We start from the raw sequence: 10,731 nt of genomic DNA on the forward strand, positions 1-10,731 counted from the left end.
AATATCTATTACGATAACAAATTATGAGGTTTTCAAAATGTAGAATAATTAGAATTTATAAAAATTAATTAGTCGTAAGTGATAATAATAACAATTTCATAAAAAATGGTTTTATACTTTATTGGTTAGATATTTATAAAATGTTTACCTGATTATAAAATGTTTAAGTTATTTTTCTAAAATAAAACGGAAATGTAGTAATTGTTGTTATTTTTAGTGGAAATTAGCTAATATTGGCAGTTTATGTAACCCAAGATATTAATTGTTTTAAAAGCAGCAACTAATATTCATGTTACGTTTTGTTTTAAACTTCTTTTCTTATATTAACGTGTCTGGCGTACAGCCTAGTAAAAATGTAAACATAACTAGATATTAAGGTTATGTGTTCCAAAATTTCTGTAGTATAAGTTATAGTGTGTTCTTAAAAACTAGTTTACATTTAATTTTCAATGCTTACATTAATTTGTATGAAAATTTTTGAGAAAATAAAAATTACATATAACATATTTTTATCAAATATTTTACACAAAATTTTTCAATTTTATAACCGGGGACAAAACCGGGAACGCAAACCGACCGGAGACACGAGGTCCTCGCCGGGGACAATCCCCGGAAATCGGGGACGTCTGGTCACCCTAGAAATAATTAAATTTAAAATTAGATAAATATCTAGTTTCGAGCCGCTATGGCTCAGGAGATAGAGTGTTCGCCTTCTAATGAGGCGAACCCAGTCGATACGAATTCCGCATCCGGCTTGCTCCGATCACAGTGCTGACGTGAAATATCCTCAGTGTTAGACGGGTCATGGGTTAGAGTCCCCCTGCCGTCATGCTAACCGTTGGAGCTTCTCGTGGTCTCCATGTAATGCAAATGCTGGTTAGCTCCATCAAAAAGTCCTCTACGAAGGCAAATCTCTGTCAATACTCGATCCAGGAGTTCCCTTGTCTTCTGGATTGGGTTCAAAATTACAAGACTACGGAGTTGAACGTTAGTAGTCGTAAACCCATAAAATAGGGTCGGCTATTCAACGACATTTATAGAGTAAAATAAAATATCTAATTCCAGTTTGACAGTGCACATCATAAATTTTTTTAATGTATTTTTTGTGGTCAGTGATGCTTTCTAATCAGCGTGTTATATTTACGAATCATGCTCATAGCACTTTTAAACATTTTCCTGACTGTCTTGGGTGATACTGTATAGAAAAATAAAATAGCTCACAGCTTATTTCTAAAAACATTACTGGCTCAATGAAAGCAACCAGTTCCCCTCATTGGGCCAATGACGTTTATTTTTACATCTCCAATATTTTATAATTAAAAAGTGCATAATATTTTATAATTATAACGATCATTTCTAGACGTGGGTAGTATTAAAAGCAATACAGTCGGACTTCTATTTAACAAATTTCCATTTTGCGAAATTCTTTATTTTGCGATTTTTTGAAGAACCAAGAACAATTTGGAAATTTATTTGTTAAATAACTTCCAAATAGCGAGATAAATTTTTTATTTAACGAATTTTTCTTTGTCTATTTCCCAAAATATTTCCAAATATTTCAAACTTGTTTACGCATTTTATGGCGGAAATGATCTTGAATTGATTTTTCAGAGCCACTTAACTTTAAGAGAAAGCAGTAAAATCCCTTTTCCTTTTTGCTTGCATTTAAAAAAAATAACTCAAACAAAATTAACAGATTTTATCAGTAACAATTAAACTTAAGAACGCATGTGGTTCATGTATGTTTAAAATAACTAGATGAAAATTACTAGATTACTAGCATGATAGCATAACACTGGGTAATGTTTCGCTTTATTTTTACTTTCCATGCAGATTTCTTTTATGGTTAAGATTTATAAAATAAATAGTAGATACTAGTTTACAAGACAAAGATGTATCCATTACTATTTTAATCATTGTGTAGTGTTCAAGAATTTAAAACATGTTTTGTATTGTTTAAGTATTTCAAAAGGTGATTTTCCATTTAACGAATTTTCCATATAAGGAACTTATTATCAGGATTCAGCGACTTCGTTAAATAGAGGTCCGACTGTAATTATATTAACACGCATAAAAATATAAAATTGCCAAAATTTATTCCAAAAATGATTGCCAGAATTACGTCGCAAGCCGATAGCCACTTTTCTTTACTATTTAGAATTGCATATGGTGAAAAATAACACACTTATATAAAATATTTTCTGAATAGTAGTTGAAAACGGGAAAAATCAGCACAGAAAAATATTTCGAATATTATGGTTACAATTGTCTGGTTTGACTTTTGCATACACATTTTCATTTCTTCTTCATTTCTCTGTAAAATTACGACGAGGATAGTCTTGTTTGATGATCACAAAGCAAGCAATACGCATTCTAAATCATAATTGTGAGAGGCATTCGAAGTAAAATGTTCTTCTGTCGCATGACTGTCTGAGGTCTCACCTCTTTCGTATCGGCGTAGCCAGCCGATTCATCTGAATGTTTTCTTTTTGACTCCGGTCATAATTTTATTCGTGCACAGAATAAATGAATCATTTATCAATTTCACTTGAAAAGTGTGATTAAGTTTTCTTTTGAATATAAAAATTCTAATAGTCCTTCATACTCTACCTTACCATTTTCATTTTTCACTTATTTGATACATTTTTGCATATTTAAAACTTCAGTGCTTTGAATTTTTTAAAATTCAAAAAATTATTCGGCATTTCAGTGGATAATTTAAAAAAATATATATTTATGATATTATATAAAATTTTCGTATTCATTAACTTTTGTTATCCAAATACAGAGTAGTGAAATTAGTATAATATATCAAATATAAACTTTACATACAAAACATTTCTTCGTAGTTTTAATAGAGAGTTTATAAATATTGATTGTTTAAATCCGGAATTTTTTTTGTATTTGACTATTGTTTTATATTGTTTTATATCAAGAGATGAATATTGTTTTATATTTTAAACTTAATAGTGCTATGATAGCTGTCTCTGGGCTATTCCCCCACCTGACCTTTTCGCTTTTCAACTTAAAGCAATTCTAATAGGGTAAATACACCGAAGATTTATTACTATTATTAGTGAATATAACCTTTTTCTCGTTTTCTTGATGGCACAGGAAAACTACTCAATAATTACCAAGGGGTAAGTAACAAAAATATATTTAAATCTTTAACATGAATAATACGGTACAATGGTTGACTTTCTACTACTACATTACAAAGTGGCGGTTCTTGCTTTTTACAAAATCTTAGTTTGCAGTTACGGTTACAATCTAATGATAAACTCCGCCATCTATCGGTGGTTCAATAACATGTATTTCCACAGACCTTGATTGTATTTTTGACGTCAAATTAAGTTTGTGGGGTCATGGGCTTGGGTTGTAATATATGTAACATTAATCTAAATGTGTACAGTGCGTAAAAAAATGAATAACTTTTGATCTAATGATCGCATTATCACGTTCTAGACCCAATCTCAATGGTTTGTGAGGATAACCTCGAATATGCTAATTAATTAGCGCAGACGATATTTGAAGTTACGAAATCAGACACAAAAACGTACTTTCTCTGAATACGCATACCTTTTTTTTGTTGCTGATTTTGATGGTTGGCCCCCCAGATATATAGGGATAACCACAATCTAGGAAAGATGGTCCCCATAGTTTGGGCAGGAGAGCTGCCCAAAATTCGTTCCTATCTCAATGCTAATTTTATTTTTTGCGTATTATCTCCTAATTTTACTTTTAAATATTTTTATTTTCGCATCCTTATCTCGAGATAAGTAAGTTAAAAAAAATTTACACACAATTATGAAATTCATTTACTCAAAGATAAGTTCACGCAAAAAATAAATTTCAGTAAATATTTATTATTTTTTATTATTTTACTTAACAATAGCCGAAACAATTTTAATTGTGAACCATAAAATTTTTTACATAATTTTAAAGCACATCATTTTACATAGCAAAATTCAATAAAAAAATACAATACAAAGAGAAAACGGTCGAATAGTTTCTGATAAATCATATTTTGAATGTACGACTTCATTATACGCAAAAAATTTTCAATTTGATTAAAGATTTTTCGAGATATGGCGAAATAGGCAAAAAGTAAAATTAACATTAAGGGATTCAAACTTTGAACTTTGGACTGCTCTTCTGACCAAACTATGGGAACCATATTTTCCAGAATGCGTCAACCCCTTATATTTGGGGAGGGGGGGGGGTAGAAATCTGAATCCTCTGAAAAAAGGTACGTTTTATATTCAGTGAAAGTATATTTTTGTGCCTGATTTCGTAACTTAAAATATCGCCTGCAGTAATTAATTAGCATATTCGAAGTCAACCTCCCTCTCGAACCTTTAAGATTGAGTCCTAGAACACGAAAATCCCATCATTAGATGAAAAGTTATTCAAGGTACATTTTACAATAATAATTGCAATAAACTCACTGGGTCTCTCTAATTAAATAACTATTACTGTAAAAACTACATACCTGAATATTTTACTGTAAAAATGGATTTTACGGTAAAATGGATTTTATGAATGATACCCCCAAAGTGCCGGTAACTTGAGCATACTGTATAAATATACCCTTATTTAATCCGGAATTTTTTACAATGAAATTAAATTTATATATTGGATATTTTGAAATCAATCGAATAGATATTTATTTTATATAGCTTTTCTAATTTATTCTTAGGTTGTTTATTTTTCTTTCTAAATAAAAATTATTTACTTTAATTGTAAACAATAACCATAATCTGAATACCATAAGAAATTTTAATAATCATACTCTTAAAAATTCCTATTTAACGATATCGTAAAAAATAAGTATGTCCTTTCATGTAAATATGAAGGGCGTGCCTTCTGAACTACTTTAAAAATATGAAATTTTCCTACTGCAGTACTCAAAAATTCGCTTCTATATTTAAATGTAAATAAAGTTTTCATTGTCTTTCAAATTTATAAAGGTTTGTACCTTAGTTCATTAGTTTGAAGATGTGAGAAACTTGTTGTATATGAATAAGATACTAAATACGATAAAATTTTTAATAATTAAGACTACCATTTAATGATATCGTATCTAATAAATAAAGGTGACCTTTCACGTAAATGAGAAAGACACGCCTGCTGAAATACTTTAAAAAATATGAATCTTTTCTGCTACAGTACTTAAAAATCCACTTCTTATTTAAATGTAAATAAAGTTTTCATTGTCTTTCAAATTTATAAAGGTTTGTATCCTAGTTCATTAGTATGAAGATGTAAGAAACTTGTTCTACATGAATAAGATTTTGTTAAATATTTGAAGATCCATGTTCGTTTTTATTAATTACCGTTCAAACTCTTTTCTTGTAATATTTTCCTAAGCTATCGTGTGTAAAACCTACGCCATATGCCCGGGGTCTTCACTTTAAAAAAAAGTAATTTACTCTATTAATTAATATATTAAAACCGTTCATTAAAGAAAGAGTCATAAAAAGTTGGTCTTCATTAAATAGAAGGAGAGTTTAGATAGTTTTTTTTCTTCCTTATATCTTCTTTCTGTTATTTAATTAAATCTCTCGATTGCAGGTTTAGATGTAATTAATTTTATCTTAAAACGTTCTTTTAAAATATCTCAATTTCACGCTGTTAAATTCAGGAAGGGTAAAAGCGTAGGCATTAAAAAATAACTTTGGCTTCCGTCGTACTGTTAAAGCTGTTAATTAACGAAAAAGTTCGTATGCTCGACAAAAATGAGGGGAAAAAAGAATTCTTAAACTTGTAATGCTTTAGGGAATCTTTAGAATTTATCTGTGCATTCGAAAATCATGTAAATTCGAAGTTTCTTTTAACGAAAGAAGTGGAAGCATGATCTTTAAATTGTTCGAAAAAAGTTATACATTGGCAAAGAGTAGCAGTTATATTTTTTTAAACTGCACAATTTGTGTAACTATGTATTAAGACTACTATGTAATTTCTGCAAAATTTAAAACAAGTTTTATTTTTCAAGTTCAAAATTATAAAGTTTAATATGTAAAGTAGCTGCAAAAACTTTAGATTTTTAAACTGTAGCATGTGAGTCCAGAATTAAAAACAGTACCCAAATAAAAATTGCAATTTTCCTTAACAATAATTTTTAAATTTTCCACCAAAGTCTCAGTTTGAGAATTTTAAAAAACTTTTCTTGCCCTGAAAGTGTAAAAAGAAATATTACGCGATGTATATACAAATATGTAACTTCTTAAAAATCTACTTTATAACATGGTATTTAGAAATAAATTATTATTAAACTGAAGACGACTTTAAGTTATAGACATCTGACATACCTAAATTCTTTTACGGCACAGAGAAACAAATTCAGGTAAGATTACAAAACTGCATGTGGTAATGACATTTCTGGTAATAAAAAAAGGTAAAAAATAGCATAGATGTGGTAACAAAATAAGAATATATGTTACTTATAAACCAAGGAGTTTCCAACTTACATGAGGCAGGGGGCCGCAATTAAAAACACCAGTCAAATGGCGGGTCGCAACTTTATCAAAATTTTATATAGGACTCTTTTATGTTTGAAGGAACATTAAATATTACAGTCAGATTTTTAACAAGTTGTGCAAAACAAAAGTATTGAATTGCGAATAATAATAAGTATTTTCTTGGATGCAAAATCTGAGAAATAAATTTTTTTGCACCATTGGTATGTTAAATTTCACAGAAACGAAGAAATTGGGCTTTTTTTTTTAACTAAAAAAAGTATTTTAAACCCATATACATTTTTTACGAAAATTGTCAGCAAAAAAAGGACAACTTATATATTTTAGTTCGTGGGCCACAAAAAAAGGCTTCACCGGATGCCGCCCGCGGGCCTCCAGTTGGAAACCACTGTTATAAACCATACATTTGGTAATTTTTCCGTCCTTCATATTGTAATGGTTTACTAGAAATCTTCGGTTTCAAAATTATATTTCTCATTATCAAACATTTAGTAAAGTAAATTTAATCGAATAAATGGTTTTCATTCCATGCTGTCTGAGGTATCACGATAAAATAACTAGATTTTGCTGCATTTAATAAATTTTATCATGTATTTTAACGCTATATTTTATGGATAACTTAGCCAAAATCATAACCACATCGCTTTGGAATAATTATCGAGCTTTTTGTTGTTCCCATAGAGCTATAAATATGGTAAATTCTGGCAGTTTTAACCATACTTTTTTTTAGTGTGAAACTACATACATAGCTGAACTCTAGCCCCATAATCTTCTTCCTGGCAAAAAATTTTCTTACTTTGTGTGCATCTTTACTTTCACTTAAGGAAGAAAAAGCACATTTACTTTGATTTTTAACTTCGACTAGATCTATGTCTCATGATTGGGACATATTAGGATTAGAACATAGGTAATTGTGTGAATAAAGTTTTCGAAAATTTTAAACAAAAAGCTCCCGACACTTAAAGGTAAAGTTTTGAAGTATCGGATTATTTGCTGTGTGCAAATATTTTTAATTTTCTGATGCTTTCGGCTCTTTAAAAGAAATAACGTATTTTTCATTTCTTACATTCGTAAATATTTATAATTGCAGTTAAAATTGCCTGAATGTGTTGATTTTGTGTCTACATTTTCACCTTTGACTTTGTGATTTTGACGCCACTTTATTCCATCAACTATAATATATTAATAGAAATGCGATCTTAACTTAAAAATTCGGCATGATAATTGCAAATTGGGATAATAAAATAATCAATTTTTTTAAGATCTGAAATACAAATATTCCGTAAAAAATTTAGTTAAATTCGTATATTAAGACAAAAAATTAAATATAGCATTAAAAACAAATATAATCCTTCTACTGATTGTTAAGTAATACTTAAGATGTTCCATTTTTTTAAAGCATCGAGATTTACTAAAGAAAATAATATCACATACGTTGATGTATATTTGATATAATTAATATGGCTATTTCTATATATTTCAAAATTGCAATACTTTTCTTCAACCTAGATCTAAGTATATTAGTTTGTACATTGCTATGTGAAAAAGATGAGTGTAATTTTTCACAAATTTTTTACAGCATGGAAAAATAAATAATTCTTCTGCAGATAGTTGAGGAATATTTTGAATGTTTTGGCTTTTAAAGTATCAAAATTTACTACATAATATGTAATATACGTTAATATCTATTTAGAATAGCTATTTCTATATATTTTAAAATTTTAATACTTTTCTTATAAATAGTAAGAATTTTCTTTCTGAAATTAGAGTAAAATAACCGGAAGCTGTCTGTCAATCTAATTAACTGTAAACTTTATGGTTAAGAACATTTTTTTTACGGTTTGGAAACCGTTTATAACTGGTACTTTTGAAAAATCGTGAATATGAAATACTGTTTTTTAACGATTTACGATTTCTGTGGGTGCTGCGCTATTTTTGCGTGAACAATAGTTTCGTTTTCTCAATAGTTCAGGACAACCGATTGAAGTGTGGAGGACACTGGATGAAAGAAATAATGTAATATCAAGGCTGAGATTCGAACTTCTGATGAGCCGGTCATAAGATTGACTGAATTACACTCTCAGCTACTACAGTATGTGCTCATCTGCAAGGAACGAAATGGCTTTAAAAGTAGAAAAGAATTCAGGTTGTTTAACCGTATTAGGGAAAAACAATCAACGAACGTTTTTTCTCTCACACGTAACAGTTGAAATATAATATTTTTTTGGATATTCGGTTGACTTGGTTAAATACGGTAAAATAACAATTAAATAAATGGCTATTTGACCATTTTCAACTAGAATTTTCTAACAGTACAGCCTAGATCTAAATATATAAGCCTGTTCATAGCTAGTATGTCCGAAAGAGGTGCAATATTTTTCTCACTTTTTTTATAATATAGAAAAAAATAATTAATTCTTCAACTGACAATTAAGGAATATTTTTAATGTTTTAGAAGTTTGAGATTTACAACATGCAAACGTGTAACATACATTAATGTCTATTTAATTGGGATATTTCTATATATTTTAAAATTGTACTACTTTTCTTTAGCCAGTAGGTCTAAGTATAGTAGTCTATTTATACTTACGTCCAAAATATGAGTGGAATTTTTTACACCACAGACGAAATTTTTTTTTTCCAGCTGATAGTTAAAGAAAATAATGATGTTTCAGTTCTTAAAACATCGATATTTCCCACATAAAAACATCTAACATGATTATGAATCACTTTAATTATATACTACGATGTTTATATAGAGTTATTAAATACTGTAGTAATCATTATAATTAAATACCGTATGTTATTAATAATTCATTTTCCCAATAAAATATACCGTAATTACTGCGAAATGTGCAAAATATTTTACAGTAAAAATGGATTTTACGGATGATGCCATAAAGTGTCGGTATTTTGTACCTTAATTTGATCAGTCATTTTTTACAGTGTAGTTTAAGAAAATATATATGGTGCTTCAGTCTTTAAAACATCCAGATTTCCTACATTAAAGCATGTATGATGCGTTAATGCGTACTTAACATACCTCATTCCATAAATTTTAAAATTGTAAAACTTTTCTTCAACCTGGATCTAAGTTTATTAGTCTGTTTCGAAAGATGTGTGGAATTTTTCAATTAAGGTACGCTATTCCCTTCTATCTGAATTCGATATAGAAAAGTTCTAAGGGGTGCTGAGGCAACAGGGGATTTGAGAAATTGATTCACCACCTCCACAAATGCATTTTTCTCACTGTCGCATTCTTCTTTTTAACAGTTCGGGATTGTGTTTCGCCTCTTCGGAAATTTGCATAATTTGGCCTTTCTTTTACGAGATATTCGCCACAACCGCAATAATTTATGCAACGATGAAGAGAATGAAGTTATTTGCAGAGACATATTTGCCATTTTCTACCCCCCACATTTTCTGTCTTTTTTTTAATTACTCTTCTTTCTCTGTGCATAGAAGTTTTCTACTTTTTTAATCTATATGGTAATTGGCGACAAGGCGCACAAAATATATCGGCGAGAGAAGTTTTTCGATCTTATTTGTGCCCCTTTTCCCGAAAAATAATTCATTTTCCGTTTCTAATTTTAATTAAATTCATTTTTTCAATCTTTTGTTAGCTCTTTTTTTCTTCTCTTTTCATTTCAAGTGTGCACTGCCAATGGCAAAATCAAGTTAAACGAAGCGCTTAATATAGCTTCCGGAGTTCTTGGCGCGTTTGGCGAAATTTTTTTAATCAAACTGATGCGAAATTTTTTACATTAAATAGCATTTGTGAATTAATATATTCCAATGGATATCCACACCCGAAATATTAAATTTTATTATTAAAATAAATTCTAAACGCTGTTATTTATAACATACTTCTTAATACTTTAAAGTGTTTAGAGGAATTTTCAAACAAAATTTTTGATTTTTTTTAAACATGTATGTTATGACCTGTTTCATTCTGAGAAATTTGTCACTAAGTATAAGAAAATAATTAAACAACTTCCTAAGTTACTGCAATAATACTGAAGCCCTTTCACCGGAAACAAAAACAGCGCACTCATTTTCTAAATTGGACTCGTCAGCAAACTCAGGTATTTTGTTTAAAATGTATTACTCGAAGTTTGTCTTTAAATCCGTTTTTCTCAATTTACACTTTTTTCCCTTTGCCGTGCAAAATGTTTACTCAACTTCAAGTAAATCTATTAAATTAAAACTTGATAATTAGTATGAATAGAGTTGCTTAAATTTAATATATATA

This window comes from Parasteatoda tepidariorum, chromosome 8 (genome assembly GCF_043381705.1).
Source record: "Parasteatoda tepidariorum isolate YZ-2023 chromosome 8, CAS_Ptep_4.0, whole genome shotgun sequence".
NCBI lineage: Eukaryota > Metazoa > Arthropoda > Arachnida > Araneae > Theridiidae > Parasteatoda > Parasteatoda tepidariorum.